General features: G+C 44.9%; 1 protein-coding gene across 1 annotated transcript in view; it reads right to left on the bottom strand.

Moving 5' to 3' along the window:
* Positions 1-19741, bottom strand: part of LOC126336785 (uncharacterized) — a 1589831-nt gene that overhangs the window by 998319 nt on the left and 571771 nt on the right. The gene's annotated exons all lie outside the window — the stretch shown is intronic.

Below are 19741 nucleotides of genomic sequence, written 5' to 3'. Positions count from 1 at the left end.
CCTCTGGGACCTGACTTCGTTGCGTCCTTTCGTTTGGTGTAACGCAGAAGGCAGGGCGGACAAGTGTTGCCGTATAGCCGGCGCGTGCGCCAGGCGCTCCCATCCCTAGGCCCGCCCGTGAGTCAGGCAAGGCAGAGGCAGAGGCAGCGGGGTTCAACGGTCCGCGCCAGGCCAGTGAACCCAGCCAGCAGGCTGCGTGCCGCTCGCACGCACTCGCACGCACACACACACGCACTCGCCGCCACAGCTCCCCCTGTCGAGGGGCGCCGACTCGGCACGCCACGCCACGCCACCTGTCCGCAGATCTCGGCAGCGTCCTGCGAAGCTGTCGGAGCTTTTGGGTGGAACAAGTGCCTAGCGGTAGCACCTGCGGGCGCCCTGGACTAATAATGAACCGACAGCCCGCCTCGCCGATGATCAGCAGCGACCTCTTTATCTGTGCCACCAAGAGGTAGCCGTACCCATAGATCAAAACAGTACTTTCCACACAGTTGTACCGTATTTGTGTCGGGATTACAGTCCCGTTAAATTTTTGTATCAGTTAATGTTCACCATTGACTTCTACTGTTACTATAATTTCCATAACAGCAGATTTCGACTTTTAAGTCATTTTCAAGTCGTTAAACTGGAATCAATCATGAACATTAAAGTTACATATTGCACATGCAGAGAATATGTGTATTTAAAAGCAGTACCGTGAAAAACCTGGGTTGATAATTGAAGAGCGGAAACAGAAAACATTCAACGTGTCATTTTTTCATAAAACGCGTTTTCGGCGCCGTAGTCTTCTCGTTACTCTGTTGCATGCCCTTGCACTTGATCCAGGTGACAAATCCTGGGGGAAGTGTTTCAAACATGAGTTAGTAGACACCGCATGGACTTCCTGCGATGCAGTGCTTCCAAAACGTAAAATGCTCGTGTATGAGTTATCCTTTTGTTGACAACAGTTTTGTAGTTATAAATTTACTGCTGTATTCCTGCACTTTTATTATATGTTTGTGTTGTATGAGTATTATCTTTACTATTATAAAGAGGCGCTACATTCTTCGATTACGCTACATTCTTCGATTACTTTGAAATTTTGTCACAACATTGCATTCTTTATATGGCCTTGGAACTTCCCCCTTCACATAACAGGGTTTTGCGAAAATATGTTAGACCGTGTTCGCGTGTGCCTAACAGGAAGTAAAATTTGGCAACGGTATAGTTTCTGAACGAACACGAAGCAGCTATTAGAGAGGGAGAAGTTTACAACAAGTTATCTCTGAGGACAACTTATTCCGCCTACTCTACTTTCAGTTAAATTTAATTCAATTATAAAAAATTACGCAATAATTCACATGTTGTTCCGACCAAAATGAGACGGAGGGACTCGGGATGCAAAACAATAGCCTTTACTAATAAATGCAAAAACGGCCGCCAGTCCAATTGTGCACTGTCTGTTCACTAAGTAATTAAAATTGCGAACACTAATGAGTAAGGAATAATATGAATACATGCGGCAAACACATACCATTGCAGTAACTAAACACGAGAAATAACAATGTGAAATAATTTCAGTTGTTACTACACTCTTTATCAAACATAGTCAAATGAAACTGGAATAAATTAATCTCACACAGCCTAACTGGAGACTCCCTACTGCCATGCTAAACAGACGCGTTTACTCACTTTTTCTAACTTGGGAATTGGCAATGAAACACGAAAGAAAACTTCAACTGAGTTTAGAACTGCCACCTAATATCAACACAATTGCAACGGCGAAATATGAACCAGGTCAATACAAAAACAGCATCACAAGTTTACGTAAAATTAGAAAGTACGAATAATTTTTTTCTTGTAAGTAAAATCTTTAGTTTGAAGTGCCACGAATTAATGTAGTTTCAGATAATTTAATTTACTTTCGATCTGCAAGAATAACTTTCCCTTTAAACAATATTTATCTCAACAGTGAATACTTTTACTTCTGTTTTCAAAATTACTAAAAAATTCAGAAACGAACTGGCTCTAATACTCATTTTGATATATTTCTTTCCTTTCAAATAAACGACACTCGGATTGTTTCAACAACAGGAAAGGACGTGGGACCTACTTAGTAATAATGACTTGGGATAATTATTAGGTTACAGCTTTTAAGTTTATGCAGTAATTATTATTAAAACGAAAAGTTCACCAATATCTCTTGGTAATGCCGTTACAATTCTAATAATTTTGAAGTGGAACCGTCTTACAGTCGTTCGTTGTTGTTGAAGATATGAGGCCGTAGCCGTCATCGACAATGCTGCAGTAGCTCCAGACAAAATTTGCGAACACAGATTTACTTAGCAATGACCACTGGCGGAATTGGATCTTTATGTGGACGGAGCTGCCTTTTCATCTGCCCACTCTCGTCATTTGCTATCGTGCCGCTAATTAAAACTCCTCCTCACACTGAGTTAGCACGCAACTCGCGCGTCCGATCACGTCACAGTCCGCAACCAAGTGCCGCGCGCGGTCGGCGCTACGCCTCGCGAAGTTTGGTATTTTTAGACTTTGTGCCTCTCTGGTGGATTCGCTGATTTGTGTAGGATCTCTTTACCAGAATGTCTTATGGTGCGAATGTTGTCAGCGAGGCGGCATGTCTCGTGCAGCGGAAAAAAGTTGTAGTTGAGAGCCGTTGCTTGGCAAGTTGTAATTTGGAAAGGAGTTCTCCTTTTGCTTGCACAATACTGGTGTTGCGCCAAGGAGGTCGGCGGTTAAAGCAATGGCTGGAGGTCTGTACAGCAGTCAGCCGTTACTATTTTGTCACTGCGCCCTGGCCGCATTGACGCACGAGGACTTATAACTCTACATGAAGCTGAGCAACTTCGAGTATTTGCCCATATATGTGGTTTAGTTGTTCGTCTTGCAAAATTGTAATTGAATCTGCTCTTGCGGGGCACCATTAGTTCCAGTATATCGTGTCTGGTCAGTTATTTATTTTAACTGTTCATGTTACAAGTCTGTCACTGAGTTTACCATGGTGTGACCCATTATTTGTATGCATGTGTGGGACCAGTGGTAACAGCTTTATATTTCAGGTCTTATTACTCCAATTTAATGATGTATGTAATGTATTGCCAGGAAATGTGCGTAAGACTGACTTATGAAATAAAATAATGTGGCAAGATTGCCGCTCTGTAAATCCACTGGGGTAGCAGCGGATGAATTCTGATGCTGCAGATTTGTTCTTAAGTAATTACCTTTGTAATTGAATAATTCACGCATCTTAATTGGGCCTTCATTTGAAGAAGTTTGCACGTAATTGTTAGAAATTGTGTAGTTCTCCTGTACAGCAACTGAGCAAATTTGAAACTATGGCATCATAAAAAAAGTGCACAAAACTTGCGGAGGTGCCGCTGTACTTTGTTATGCATTTCAGCGCTTTGGTTAAACTCGATTTATTTGAATACTGTTTTTAGGTCCGAATTGCTGTCAGTTTGTTTATGTAAATCTGTTTAAATGTTACCACATGCATTTTGAAATAGGTCCTGGGCATTTTAAATTTTCTATCACACATAGCTATCAAGCTTGGGTTGAAACTTTTAATTGATGCAATAATTGCTTTGGGATAAAAGACAATGTTTTCTAATAACTGTTGAGTAAGAATTGTTGTTAATAAATTTGTTTAAAGAATTTCTGAATTCATGATAGCCCGGCACCTTACCACTCCTTCACAGCTCCTGCCATACCACTTTGATAGATGTCTCTAAGTACGAGGGTCAGTCAAAAAGTAATGCCTCCTATTTTTTTTTCTACGTTTAATTGTCAGGAAATTTAAATGCAATTACATAGGTTGAAAACCACAACATTGAGGATCATTTTGTCATTTTTCAATGTAATCTCCGCCCATCTCTACAGTTTTGGTCCATCTTTGAACAAGGGCATGTATCCCAGCACGGTAAAAATCACAGCTCTGCTTCCTAAGCCATTGACGCACCGATGTTTTGACGGCCTCCTCATCTTCAAAATGAATCCCACGATGAGCTTCTTTTAGTGGCCCGAACAGATGGAAGTCTGATGGTGCCAGGTCAGGGCTGTATGGGGGATGAGGCAAAACTTCCCATCCAATTTTGACAATCTCGTCAGAGGTGTGACGACTGGTGTGTGGTCTTGCATTGTCATGCAAAAGAAGAACATCTGCCATTGATTTTGTTGGGCGAACTCGCTGAAGACGTGCTTTAAGTTTTTTGAGGGTTGTGACGTATTGAACAGAATTTATTGTGCATCCCTGCTCCAAAAAATCAACCAGAATCACACCCTCTGTATCCCAGAAAACTGTTGCCATAACTTTCCCTGCCGATCGCACAGTTTTGAATTTTTTCTTCCTCGGCGAGCTTGTGTGACGCCACTCCACTGACTGCCTCTTTGATTCGGGTTCAAAAAAATGCACCCATGTTTCGTCCCCGGTCAGAATTTTTTTCAGAAACTCATCTCCCTCCAAACGGAAGCGCTGCAAGTGTTGGGAGGCTATTGTTTTCCTTGCCTCTTTATTCTGATCGGTTAACATTCTTGGAACCCACCGTGCACAAACTTTTGAGTACCCCAATTGTTTAATAATCGTGATCACACTGCCTTTACTAAGAGAAATGATGCGACACACTTCGTCTGCAGTCACCCGACGGTCGCTACGAATGATGTCATCAACTTGCTGAATGTTGTGTGGAGTCACTGCACTCACCGGCCTGCCGCTCCGCTTTCCGTCAGTCAACGGTGTTTGCCCTTCAGCTTCCTTACAACGACGAACCCATCGTCTAACAGTGCTGACATCCACTGTCACAACACCATACACCTTCTTCAGTCTTTCATGAATGCGTATGGGCGTTTCACCTTCTGCATTCAAGAATTCAATCACACAACGCTGTCTCAAACGAACATCGATGTCGGCCATCTTACAAACTTCTGCTGTGCTGCCACCTGTTGACACAGAAAGTTACTACTGCAGTGGATTGCAGAAGGTTTGAGGAATGGCGCCCAATTCAAATTTTTCACTTAACTTAATTTTTTTAAGTAGAAAAAAATGGGAGGCATTACTTTTTGACCGACCCTCGTAGTATTGATTCAGTATAAATTACAGTTATTTACATTATAATTTACACGGCTCAATAAACGTTCTTTACATATACAAATATCTTTTAAGGCTTATAAGTCAATCGAAATACAATATTTACAGTATATGAAGAAAAAATTTAAATACACGCATCTGCATTAAAGTGTTACACCTTACAATACTACGGATAGGTTTGCTAATAAAAAAAAGGTGCACTGTAGCACTGAAAAAATATTCATATTGTCAGCTAAGTTTTTTCAGCGTTGTATTAATTTATATTGCAAAGTTTGTAACCGGTTTTAACTGTATTAAAAGAAGAATTCTCAGTGACGACATAACACGTAATAGTACGTAAGACTCACGCACTGTAAAGTCAGCTCCCGTCGTAGACAGCATCACCAGTTCGGTGCTACACAATCGCCAGCGCCACCTCGCACACGTGGCTCGTAATACCAAAAATGTTCAAATGTGTGTGAATTCCTAACGGACCAAACTGCTGTGGTTATTGGTCCCTAGACTTACACACTAGTTAAACTAACATAACGCTAAGGACAAGACTTACACCCATGCCCTAGGGAGGACTCAAATGGCTCTGAGCACTATGGGACTCAACTGCTGTGGTCATCAGTCCCCTAGCGCTTAGAACTACTTCAACCAAACTTACCTAAGGACATCACACACATCCATGCCCGAGGCAGGATTCGAACCTGCGACCGTAGCAGTCGCACGGTTCCGGACTGCGCGCCTAGAACCGCGAGACCACCGGGGCCGGCTAGGGAGAACTCGAACGTCCGGCTGTAATACCGACCCATCAGTGTAATTTATGCAGTGCACTTCTGTTATGTTTAAAATTTTCAAGACTCTATTACATTTGTCTGTCGAAGTTAGGACATCTTAATGTGATGTTTTTAGTTAGTTCGCGCAATAATACGGGAGCCAGTAATTTAGATAGGTTTATCCGGCTTCCTATTACTTACAGGTGCTGCGCGATCGCAGTCAGCTGAATCACAGGCAACCACTTTTATCGTGCTATCGGTTTTATCTAGACGATGAACGATGGGACTTGGCTGCAAGCAACCACTTTGCCGCGCCATGATTTTCTAAAAATACGTCAGTACTCAGCTCTCATTGACATAATGCGCTTTATGGTAGTACACATCTCTTTGAAAACCATTGCAGGTTTGTAATGTTTTAATTTCTTCTACAGGTCACCTGAAAACGCAATTCTAATAAGGCGAAATCGGTAGTGAATTTTTAACAGAGCTATTTTCACAGACAGTGCGGAAGATTTTGTTCACCATGTGGAATTTTGAATGCGATTACCCGAGCTCTAAAATAATATGAAGATAAGCAGCGAACTACAGAAAATGAAAATGAACGGCTTGTTTTTCCAGTCGCCTGGAACGCATCGTTTCCCCAGCGGCCACGGTAAGCTGCAGCTGAAGAGGAGCAAGTTCCCGACCATGTGACGATCGCAGGCTGCCCGCCAGGCAGTGGTTCCGCCAACGCTGGTGGTGTCGCTGGCGTCGCACGTGCTATACCCTGTATAAACTTGAGAGGTCACGCACAGGCGGAAATCGCTGTACTGCCTCCAGCTCAGCTGGAGGACCGACTGTTCAGGCCAACTGTCCAGGGCTTTTTTTTTCCTCCCTTTTGGCAGCGTTTTACAAGGACCGGTTGTAAACGCGTACCTTGGAAATTTATTGGCACGATACAACTCGCTGCACGTAGCCTTGACCCCAGAAGGTAGCTCGCGCTCGGCAGCACAGTGGCTGTCTGCAGTCTGCGCCCTACCTTCGTCGTTCTCGTTTTCACTGTTTTGAGAATTTTTAGTGCCGCAGCCCACGCTTGACCCAATATCCTTGTTCATGAAGTTCTCGTGTAGCTACATTTCGGTAGCCTCCAAACGCAGCCGGCCGGTGTGGCCGAGCGGTTCTAGGTGCTACAGTCTGGAACCGCGCGACCGCTACGGTCCAGGTTCTAATCCAGCCTCGGGCATGGATGTGTGTGATGTGCTTAGGTTGGTTAGGTTTAAGTAGCTTTAAGTTCTAGGGGAATGATGACCTCAGAAGTTAAGTCCCGCAGTGCTCAGAGCCATTTGAATCATTTTTTCCAAACGCAGCGGAAACAGAACACCGAGCATGGCGAAGGTGGAGCGCAGACAGTGGCCCGCCACTCGAGTCTCGAGTGCAAGCTACCCCCACTACCACAGCCGGAGAATCGCGCCATCCATACACGGGGTCAGTGGACGAGGGGAGTCGACAGGAAATCAGACACTAAAAGTAGTCGATTAGGGTTGTTATTTGGGCAGCAAAATAACTGCAGGGAGCATACAAAATGAGGACAGGCAAGTATCAATAAAACTATTTCCGAAAAGGAAATTTTAATACCGAATAACAATTCACAAGTCTTTCTGGAGGTATTTGTATAGAGTGTAGCCTTGTACGGAAGTGATATGCGGACAATAATCAGTTAAGAAAAGAAGAGAAGCTGTCGAAATGTGCGGCTACGTAAGAATAGTGACTAAAGGGAGTGATCGGTTGATAGAACGTGGAGCCGTCAATTTTATGATGCAGGGAACTGTGGGAAGTAAAAAGTTTAGGGAGAAAGCAAAACTTGACTGCAGTAAGCAGGTTCCAGTGGATATAGGTTGCAGTAGCTACGAAGAGATGAGGAGGCTTGCACAGTACAGAGTAGCGTGTAGCACGACATAAAACCGCTCTGCGAACTGAAAACAATAGCAACAAGAACAACAACAACATAAAATGATTCTATGTGATCAAAAGTATCCGAACACCTGGCTGAAAATGACTTACAAGTTCGTGGCGCCCTCCATGGGTAATGCTCGAATTCCATACAGTGTTGGCCCATCCTTAGCCTTCAGGACAGCTTCCACTCTCGCAGGTATACGTACAATCAGGTGCCGGAAAGTTTCTTGGAGAATGTCAGCCCATTCTTTAGGGAGTGCTGCACTGAGGAGAGGTATCGATGTCGGCCGGTGAGGCCTGGCACGAAGTCGGCGTTCCAAAACATCCCAAAGGACTTCTATAGGATTCAGGTCACGACTCTGTGTAGGCCAGGCCAGATGTTATTGTCGTGTAACCACTCCGCTACAGGCCGTGCTTTATGAACAGGTGCTGGATCGTGTTGAAATATGCAGTCGCCATCCTCGAATTACTCTTCAACAGTGGGGAGAAAGAAAGTGCTTAAAACAGCAATGTAGTCCTGAGCTGTGACAGTGCCACGACCACACCATAACACCATCGCCTTCGAATTTTACTGTTGGCACTACACATGCTGTCAGATGATGTTCATCGAGCATTCGCCAGATCCACACACTGCCTTCGGATCGCCACATTGCGTACCGCGATTCCTCACTCCACACAACTTTTTTCCACTGTTCAATCGTCCAATGCTAACGCTCCTTACACCAAGCGAGGCGTCTTTTGGCATTTACCAGCGAGATGTGTGGTTTGTCAGCAGCCGCTCGACCATGAAATCCAAATTTTTTCACCTCCCTCCTAACTGTCGTGGTACATGCACTGGATTATGCTGCATTTTGAAATTCCTATGTGGTGGTGTGCCTATTACACATTACGACCCTCTTCAACTGTCGGCGGTCTCTGTCAGTCAACGGACGATGTCGGCCTGTACACTTTTGTGCTGTATGTGTCCCTTCACGTTTCCACTTCACTGTCACATTGGAAACAGTGGACACAGGGATGTTTAGGAGTGTCGAAATCTCGCGTACAGACGTATGACACAAGTTGCACCCAATCGCCTGACCACGTTCGAAATCCGTGAGTTCCGCGGAGCGCCACATTCTGCTCTATCACGATGTCTAATTATTACTGAGGTCGCTGATACGGAGTACCTGGCAGTGGGTGGCACTAACATGTACCTAATATGAAAAACGTATGTTTTTGGGGTATCCGGATACTTTTGATCACATAGTGTATAATGCCATCTGTGCACCTCCCAATGCTGCTCTACACTATGAGTGAAAACGAAGGCGTGTGGCTACAAGGCTAGTGCAAGCCTTGCGCTCTTAACATTTCTACAATGAAGTGTCAAAGAAACTGGTATAGGCATGTGTATTCAAAAACAGAAAAAATGGTTCAAATAGTTCTGAGCACTATGGGACTTAACATCTGAGGTCATCAGTCACATAGATCTTAGAACTACTTAAACCTAACTAACCTAAGTACATCACACGCATATATGCCCGAGGCAGGATTCGAACCTGCGACCGTAGCGGTCGCGCGGTTCCAGACTGAAGCGCCTAGAACCGCTCGGCCACATCGGCCGGCTCAAATAAACAGATATGTAAACAGGCAGAATACGGCGATGCGGTCGGCAACGCCTATATAAGACAAAGAGCGTCTCACGCAGTTGTTAGATCGGTTCTTGCTGCTATAATTGCAGGTTTTCAAGATTTAAGAGAGTTTGAACGTGGTGTTATAGTCGGTGCGTGAGCGATGGGACACGGCATCTCCGATGTACCGGTGAAGTGGGAATTTTCACGAGTGTACCGCGAATATCGGGATTCCGGTAAAAACATCAAATCTCCGATCGCTGAGGCCGGAAAAAGATCCTACAAGACCGAGACCAACGACGACTGAAGAGAATCGTTCAACGTGACACAAGTGCAATCCTTTCGCAAACAGCTGCAGATTTCAGTGCTGGGCTATCAAGAAGTGTCAGCATGCGAACCATTCAACGAATCATCATCGACAGTGGGCTTTCGGAGTTGAAGGCCCAGTGGTGTATCCTTGATAACTGCATGACACAAACCTTTACGCCTCGCCTGGGCCCTTCAACACTGACACTGGACTGTTGATGATTGGAAACATGTTGTCTGGTCGGCCAATTATCTTTTCAAATTGTATTGAGCGGATGGACACGTACGGGTATGGAGACATCCTCATGAATCCACGGACCCTGCATGTCAGCAGGGGACAGTTCCAGTTGGTGGAGGGTCTGTAATGGGGTGGGACGTTTGTAGTTGGAGTAATATGGGACCCCTGATACGTCTAGATATGACTCTGATGACACGTACCTAGGCATCTTGTCTGATCACCTGCACCCATTCATGTACATTAGGCATTTCGACGGACTTGGGCATTTTCAGCAGGACAATGCGACACTCCACACGTCCACAATTGCTACAGAGTGGCCCCAAGAACATTCTTCCGCTGGCCATCTAACTTCCCAGACAAGGACATTACTGAGCACATCTGGGATGCCTTGCAACGTACTGTTCAACAGATATCTCACCCCCTCGTACTCTTCCGGATTTATGGACAGACCTGCAGGATTCATGGTGTTGGTTCTCTCCAGCACTACTGCAGACATTAGTCGAGTCCACGCCACGTCGTGTTTCGGCACTTATGCGTGCACGCGACGGCCCTACACGATATCAGGCAGGTGTACCAGTTTCTTTGGCTCTTCGTTGTATTTCGGAGCTTATTTATCAAGCGTTTGTCATTTTTCCTCCCGAAGTTGAGCGACCCAACACCAGACCTTTAAATCACAGAAAAATCAGCTATGCTCGTTAGGAATAGAACCCGAAACATCTACATTATGATATACCGAGATGCAGCAGTAATAGTTACAGTTAAATGATTACATTTGTCGCCTTCTTCTGTAACAATTATTTTTCTTGGACTGTTGACCAAATTAACCTATTATTCTGCTTTTAAGCGGTAAGTGAGAACAAGCTATTTAGCCGCCAGCAGATAGTGGGCAAACATTTAACGTAGGACAAGTAGTATAAAATCCATTTTAAAAGTTGTAACTGAAACGAGAACGCCACCCATTTTGAGTCAACCGTCATAAAACTCAGTCATAGCAACGGCAATCACCTAACAAGTAATAACACCAGCAACTGATTGCCCGTAAAACCGTTGCCCGCCATATCACGGTGGCTGGATTGCTTCCGCTCACACACACGTCAACTGACGCTTAAACATGGTATAGCAGCGAAACCAATAATCGAAAAGAACCACAATTACAGCCGAAATCGGAAATTGTTATTTCACTAATTCTGTGTGACTGTAGTTAACTGCCCGAAGAATACGAAGATAGGGTGTGTGTGTGTGTGTGTGTGTGTGTGTGTGTGTGTGTGTGTGTGTGGTGATCGTACATACTTTCGGGGATGACGAAGAAGGGCAAATGTGTTAATTTCATGTAGGGAACCCTAAATCGGAAACGATCGAACCGAAAATTATAACAGAATATCACAATAAATAATACAGATAATTAAAGTTATTTAAAAATGTGTCTACTCCGATTTATATATATGGTGTTACAAAAAGGTACGGTCAAACTTTCAGGAAACATACCTCAAACACAAATAAAGAAAAGATGTTATGTGGACATGTGTCCGGAAACGCTTAATTTCCATGTCAGAGCTCATACAGTTTCGTCAGTATGTACTGTACTTCCTCGATTCACCGCCATGATTTCATACGGGATACTCTACCTGTGCTGCTAGAACATGTGCCTTTACAAGTACGACACAACATGTGGTTCATGCACGATGGAGCTCCTGCACATTTCAGTCGAAGTGTTCGTACGCTTGTCAACAACAGATTCGGTGACCGATGGATTGGTAGAGACGGACCAATTCCATAGCCTCCACGCTCTCCTGACCTCAACCCTCTTGACTTTGATTTATGGGGGCATTTCAAAGCTCTTGTCTACGCAACCCCGGTACCAAATGTAGAGACTCTTCGTGCTCGTATTGTGGACGGCTGTGATACAATACGCCATTCTCCAGGGATTCCATGCGACGTAGGGTGGATGCATCTATCCTCGCTAACAGAGGACATTTTGAACATTTCCTGTAACAAAGTGTTTGAAGTCACGCTGGTACGTTCTGTTGCTGTGTGTTTCCATTCCATGATTAATGTGATTTGAAGAGAAGTAATAAAATGAGGTCTAACATGGAAAGTAAGCGTTTCCGGACACATGTCCACATAACATACTTTCTTTCTTTGTGTGTGAGGAATGTTTCCTGAAAGTTTGGCCGTACCTTTTTGTAACACCCTGTATATGCTAGTAAGATTCCAGGACGTAGGGTAGGCTGTTTGCTTTCTCTTGAAGAATCATTTCACGGATGCCGTGAAACTGACTCTGATACTATGGTCGCTGTAAATCTGAATTTATGCGGATGCTTGGTGTCGAGTTGGTTGTGAACCCATTTCCTTTGGATACGTCTTCCTCCTGGGGGTATATGTTAAATAACGAAAGTTGACATTGATAAATTCCTGCAGATTTTTTTCAAACTTACCAGTGAAAATACTACTACGATTTTGTTTCCCTGATTCATTGATGTGAATATTTTCCACCCCATAACTCAGGATGTACTTGGAAATACAAAATAAGTTGAGTAGTTTTACTGATTACTATTCCCGAAGAGTACACACCGACATTTATTTCATTGTTCCGCTGGTTAGGCCATGTTGACACTCAAATGATTAAGAGGTGTAATCTTACCTTAAAGGTTTAACACAGTTACATGAAGCATTAAAGTTATAACTCGTGTACGTGTCCTGAGGCATTGTAACTCAGAGCGGGCAAATTACCCACACTACATTTATCCAGTATTTGAGAATGACAGCACTTGGCGACTTGCAACAAACTTTAAAAATAATTTCAACAACCTTTTCGTAACTCTTTGTCGCTGACACCCCCACAAAATACGAAAGAGAACAAGTTTATTGCTAAATACATTTTCGATGTTTATACATTAAAACTACAGCATCATGCTTGAAGTTCCGATTTATTACTTCTTTACGATTAACTTCATTCGAAACACATTTTGCCGGCAGTATCTTCATATAATACCGAATGTCCTTCAAAATTATATCATTGCACGACAAAAAATTCAGGAGACATCACGTCATAAACATCGAGATGCGATAAAAACTAGCTGTTTTACACCAGGGAGTTCTATTCCTTAAAGAATCGAGGGAGGGAGTAGGGGGGGGGGGGGGGGAATAGTCGTGCTGCTTCTTTGGGATACCAGTACTGCTCTATTGCCATAGATATCTACAGATATTCTTATATGCACAAAAACACGAGCCTGTGGCAGTGTTTTATGTGGGAACTCCTGCTCTGAAGCTTGTGTTACCGAGTGTACCGGGAGATTAAGATATGCTTTTGAAACGTAGCAGAAAATACGAGAGAAGCGATAAAATCGAAATGGGAGTTCGCAGCTGAGCCGTAGCGTTACGGCGCCGTTGTTTGAAGCCTTCAACAGCGTGCAATAAAGTGTCGGCGAGATTAGCGGGCCGATGGCGCCGTGTTTGGACTGTATAAGGCGCGCGCGCGCAGCTTGTATACCGCGCAGAGGCCGTAAAGCATAGCGCCGGTCTGTTTGTGGGACACGACAAGCCAGCGCCGAGCTGCGTCCTTGGGGCCCGGTTTGGCTCTCCGCACCTCGTTACGTCACGTCGCACAGCTGTCGCAGCGAAGCGACACAGCGAAGAGAAGCGCGCTCCCTAGCACGCGAGCGCCTAACTGGTCGGAATCGACTACTAGAGGAGGGCGCGCGTCACGTGCCTGCGTGTAAATCTGGCGCCAGCCACGTAGTGAGTGTGTCAGCAACGTCAGTGATAAATCTGTAACGTACAGTTACCTGTTCGCACTTGGGTTCGTGCTTGTAACTGTGGATAGCATGGCCGATTTTCAGCAGGAAGGAGGCTTCCTTCAGCCTGAAAATGGCAGGCTGGTCACTGCCTAATCCTGTGGACCAGAGTTAAAGTCTGGTTTACAACGGAGCGAATGGAAGCGAAACACAAGTGAACGAGCAGTCGCTTGTATATGTGAACAAGCGATCGTTTACACTAGAAGGAACGGAAGGGAACACGAGATAACTAGCATCATGATGATATTTGGCGTGCGGGGCGCTCAACAGCGTGTTATCAGCGCCCGTTCAAATTCCCAATCTTTTCACTCTCCGGTCTCGTTACTTTCCCGAACGATGATGGAATGATGAGGGCAGCACAAACACCTAGTCCCCGGGAGAAGAGAATAGACAACCCGGCAGGGAATCGAACCCGGGAACCAGAGGCAGCAACGGAGATAACGAGCATGGCGTATGCACGCTACGTTATCGTTTTTTGGCGCCAACAGCCTGCACAGAGGGTACGAAACCATAATAGTGACACCATACAAAAGTTTGATATTCAGAGAGGATTATTTTACATTGCTAGCGAATTATTTTTGATAAAATAAGCAAAATGGCGTAGGAAAAGCAGTAATCGAGTTCCGAAATTTGTACGTAAGCGTGCAATGTGTGAAGATAAGTGCGCTTAACACTGAATTGCAACTCCAACTTTCCTTAGCATCATTCCAGAACTTCGCACATGCGTTTTTTGCGCTTTTTGCTGGCTTCTCAATGCAGTGGAGAAAGAAATTTAAAAGCAGAACCGACGACCAACACAAACTGAAGAAAGGCTCGCATTTATACTCTACTTATTAGTAAATGGAGATGTTTACGTTCTCTCAGGAATGCGCCACTGGCGTAGGATGAGTTCGTTCTAGCTCTCTCTCTGTATATCAGTGATCTGACGGATAGGGTGAGCTGCAATCTGCGACTGTTTGCTTATGAGTGGCGTTATATGGGAAAGTGTCGTCATTGACGACTGTCGGAGAATAGACGATGATTTTTGCAGAATTTCTGTTTAGCGTGATGAAGGACAGCTTGTTCTAAAAGTAGAAAAACGTAAGTTAATGCAGTTGAGTAGATGGTAATGATGTTTGGTTTACGGGGCGCTCAACTGCGCGGTTATCAGAGCCCGTGCAAAGTCCCAATTTTTGACAGTCCAATGTAGCCACTGTCACAAGTGATGAGGATGATGATGAAATGATGAGGAGAATACAAACACCCAGTTCCCGGACAGAGAAAATCCTCAAACCGGTCGGGAATCGACCCCGGGACCCAGTGGTAGCAACGCGAACTGCGGACACAGACAAGTCGGAAAAACTCGTAGGAAAAAGTACTGGATTATAGCACTACTTGTGTGTTACTTGATACGGTGACGTCGATTAACTATCTAGGCGTAACGTTGCACTGCGATATGGAAGTATCGACAATATAATGACGGTTGTAGAGAAGGCGAATGGTCGACTTCGGTTTATTGACAACACTTGGGAGAACATAATCCTGCAATAGCCAAAAGTCCAGGAATGTTCACAGATGACACCATTCCGTTGCATGATCTCCCAAGGCTGTTTCGACTATGCCGCGAAAGTTTCGCTGGGAACCCCTTCACATCCTCTACGCAGTCCCGATCTCTCCCCAGGCAATTTCCATATCTTTGGAGCCCTGAAGAAAGGCATTTGCAGCAGTCGATTTGTTTCACACGACGAGGTGCACGGCTAGTAGAATCATGGTTCCATAGGCAAACGATAACATTTTCCCATGCAGGCAAGGACCATCGTGTCTCACAGTGAGATGTATATACTAACACTTATGGGGATTACTTTTGAAATAATGAACAGTTTACTTACTTGCTTAATGTCTCGTTTCCATTTGACTGCCTCCTAATATATCTGAGGATCTTCCTGGCATACCAAAACAGAAGCACTTGTTGCAAAATGCACCTTCAATTTCGTTTGCCTCCTTCGTGCTCCCGGTTTAACCATCTGAAATTTTTCTTCCATGATTGCCGAGAACAGGTTGGTTATACTAAACCTCCAGCCTGACCACCCTTCTAAATTTCAATTTCTCGCTGTCGCGATGATATTAATGGAAGTTGTAGAATTGCCTTGTGTACAGGGTGAACCATAACTCCATTAACGAACTTTCAGAGGTCGTTCGGGGACACCTTCTGAGTATTCCGTCGGCTCGTTACAGAGTTACTGCTTTTCGTTTGGTTTCTTGCCCTATTTAGCTTTGTATCTGTATTACACTGAAAATTGTGCGTAACAGTGCAAATGTCGATGGTACGCACTGTATGTCTTGCTGTGCAAACAAACTTGCTTCAGTGCCTCTCAGTACTTGCTGTTGGCAACAATAATGTCCACTTCACTCTTCGCTCCCAAGTACAGGTCAAGTTCCGTTTTTCCGGCAGTGATAGTTGGCTTTGATAATAACACACTGCAGTATGGATAGATTTACTGATGAACAATCGGCTGATATAAACCTCGTCTACCGGTTAACTTAATGCCACGGGAGAATGGAACAACGACGTTACGAAGAGATATCCCGTAGCGACGGCAGCCACATCACAGTACTTTTGCATCTGCCTGAGGGTTGCTGCATTATTCTACATCGTGTGTAATAGATTTTAGTTATTGCAAAAAAAAATAAGGTTCAAATAGCTCTGAGCACTATGGGACTTAACATCAGTCCCCTAGAACTTAGAACTACTTAAACCTAACTAACCTAAGGACATCACATACACCCATGCCCGAGGCAGGATTCGAACCTGTGAGCGTAATGGTCGCGCGGTTCCAGACTGAAGCGCCTAGAACCACTCGGCCACCCCGGCCGGCTTTGGTTACTGCATATTACTGGCTTCTTCACTGCTGTGAAGATGTTTTCATAGAAACAACGGCGATTGCGGTGAAAATCGAGTAAATTCAATTATTACTCTTTAACGAAGCGTCGGAGACCGAGGGTACCTTGCACCAAAATGCTCTGAAGGTGTTCCTGAAACGACTGCTCAAAGTTTCATCCTGTATATTATTCCGTATACTAATATGAATCTTTATCTTGTTCCTCCAGGACTGATCGTACATATTTTTACGAAACTAGGTCGAAAGGTTATAAGTAGTATGTCTACCAGAAACGATGGCTGTGCGTTCCTTCAGGATGTTCTGTTTCATTTCTACGAAATTATCTGCCTCAGTAACAAAGGTCTCTGACGCACGCATGTTGGGGGGGGGGGGGGGGATCGACGGTTCGAATCCTGGTGGTGAAATACGTTTTACCGCCAGCATTTTAGTAGCAAGAGGAGGAGAGGTGATGGTGGTGTAATGTTCCTGATCGCCGTAGCTGGCGACAGTGTCGTGGCAGTGAGGTCATGTGACGCTCTTAGTGGTCATTCGTCCGTTGTTTGGGAGCATTAAGCTCGGCGGCTCACTTAGCACTATTCGAGAGGATCAGGTAATATACCGGCAACGGATTTCACTCTGTCCCTTCTCTGTTCATCACACGACATTACTCCACGCTATGCACACAGCTATTACGGTCACTTACACTCAACAGATGCGCTTAACACAGTTCTAACGCACCGCGAGAAAAGTAGCCGTTACGTGCGGAAAGAAAAGTTTCCTTTCCGTTTAGCCGGTCGAACCTACCCCTCAGGATCTTCCATCCAACAATGGTCTACAACGCCTTCTTTTCTTTCGAAGAACGTTTGACTCAGAAATGAAATGAAGTATGGAAAGGATTTTCTGATTTGTTGTTGGGTTTTTAATCCGCGATAATGCGAGTATGACGGGGACACCCATAACGCCCGGCCTGAACGGCAGGCATTTCCAATTAGCCGTCGTCGTGTGTGCCTTACCGTGGCGTGGGGTGGTTCAAAGCTGTGTTCCGGGAACAGGCCGCATCGCTCTGGCGCGCCGCCAGAGCCCGCTGCTTGCTGCCGTCACACAAAGCATGACACCGACTCCACTCCACCCACTGCGTAGACTGTCACGTCAACACGCACTCAATTACAGACATACCAGAGCGACAAACCCCAACGGTGATCTCGTTTCAAGTGTAAGTGTACAGGGTGCATTGGTAAAGTTTGTACCTTCGGGTGGGAAAAAGAAAAGGATCAAGTATTACACATACATCAATCAGTGGATAGATGGGAAGATGCAAATGCAAAGGTTTGTATCTCGATCCCCGGTTGATCCTAGGAATTTTTTCTGTCATTTACCACCTCTGGCAATGATTCGCTAATGCGAAAAACGCGAAGCTGTACCGCAGTCCGCGTTGAACTGTTGGTCTCTCTGTAACTGACATGTAAGTCATTTCAGACTCTGGATGAAAGCAAGGGTTCAGCGTCTCCGTTAGTACTACCGTATTCCTACCAAAGGGCTGTGGCATTCCTTACAAAAGATCCCGGGGAAATCCACAAATTTTTCGCAGGGACAGCAACCTGTCGTATCCCACGATTGTGGATTGTTAAAAGTTGTCTATTTCGCTCAATAAAATTTTTCCCGCCATAATGGTCGCCTCATCCTTGCTGACGAAACGTTGTCCACGCCGTGGGTCCTTCAATTGTTCAAAATAGGAAGAAATCGAAGGCGAATAGGTAGCTTTGTTGTTGACAGACTGTAATGGCGTACGCATCTAGTCACGCTAGACAAGTCTCCGCATGGACGTATGATACAGAGAATGTAACGAGCTCGTAGCGTTCGAGAAATTACGATTCGCTGGCGGCTTACCCCTATCACCCGACTCGTTGATGCGTCCATCACAAAGTTATTTTAATCATGCCACAGTAAGATAATGTAACCTGCGGGTAGATAAGGATCTACAGTTCACTATTATTACGCTGGATTCAAAGGGCGCATCCATAATCTCACCGCTGGAACACGGGGAGAGGGAGGGAGGCACACTCATCAGCGACAAAGACCATATTATGCGGGATGCCCAGGAAGTAATGCGCCGCATTTCTTTTTCTCAGCCGAAAACAATACTACGAATGCGAAACTTTACATATGTATTATTTGAAGTCTCTAGAGTGAGCGCGCCAAGTTTCCGTCACTTCCGACAGATAGCGTACCTGCAGGACAGTTTCAAAATGGCGTCTGTAGGTTATGTATGTTACGAGCAACGTGCCGACACTGAATTTCTCACTGATGGGAAAGAAATCGTGGGGAATATTCACAAACGCTTGCTCAAAGTCTATGGAGCATCTGCTGTCGACAGAAGTACAGCTAGTCGCTGGCCACGGAGGGTGAGGTAGTCAGAAGGCGGTTAGGCGAAGCTCTACGATTGGCACAGGTCGGGGAGACCATCTACAGCTGCCACAGCTAGCTGATGTTGTCATTCGCCATTGAAGACGTTTTCAGGACTATGAGGAGGTGATTCACGCAGTGAAGCACTGGTTCCGCCACCAGGACAAGGATAGGTACCGACAGGTCATACACGCCATTGTTTCGCGCTGAAGGAAGGCCATAGAGTGGGATGGAGATTACATCGAAAAATAGGGTGTGTAGATAAAACACCATTCTATCGTGTGTGTAATTCTCATTAAGTTGAATAAAGAATTGTTGAAGAAAATGCTCTGAATTACTCTCTGGGCAACCCTCGTACTTCACATGATCAGCAGATATCGGCGATGCGCCATTTTTCAATCGCTTACTCGCAACATATGTTCCTGTCCTTTAAATAGATAACTGCTGCTCCCATTCGAGTCTACAACAATAGCAGTTACACAGTTACATATTTATATGATAGACGTATATGTTTGGCTGTGATCATAATAGAACCGAGGTGCAAACTGGAATTGTCTTTTAACCTCTCTCCTACTTTCTAAAATTTCGGGTGAGCTGCATACCTTGATGGACTGGAAGGCGGGATGTTTCGGAGAGACGACTTAGCTACGGGAGAGAATGATAGCCAGACGCGAAACTGTGGGGATGGATCGTGAATCACGCCTGGATAACTCAGTCAATAACAACATATCCGGGTTCGAGTCCCGGTCCAGCACGCAG

This window comes from Schistocerca gregaria, chromosome 2 (genome assembly GCF_023897955.1).
Source record: "Schistocerca gregaria isolate iqSchGreg1 chromosome 2, iqSchGreg1.2, whole genome shotgun sequence".
NCBI classification, from domain to species: domain Eukaryota; kingdom Metazoa; phylum Arthropoda; class Insecta; order Orthoptera; family Acrididae; genus Schistocerca; species Schistocerca gregaria.
Note: the sequence above shows the minus strand (reverse complement) of the source record. Positions and strands in the feature narration are given on the sequence as shown.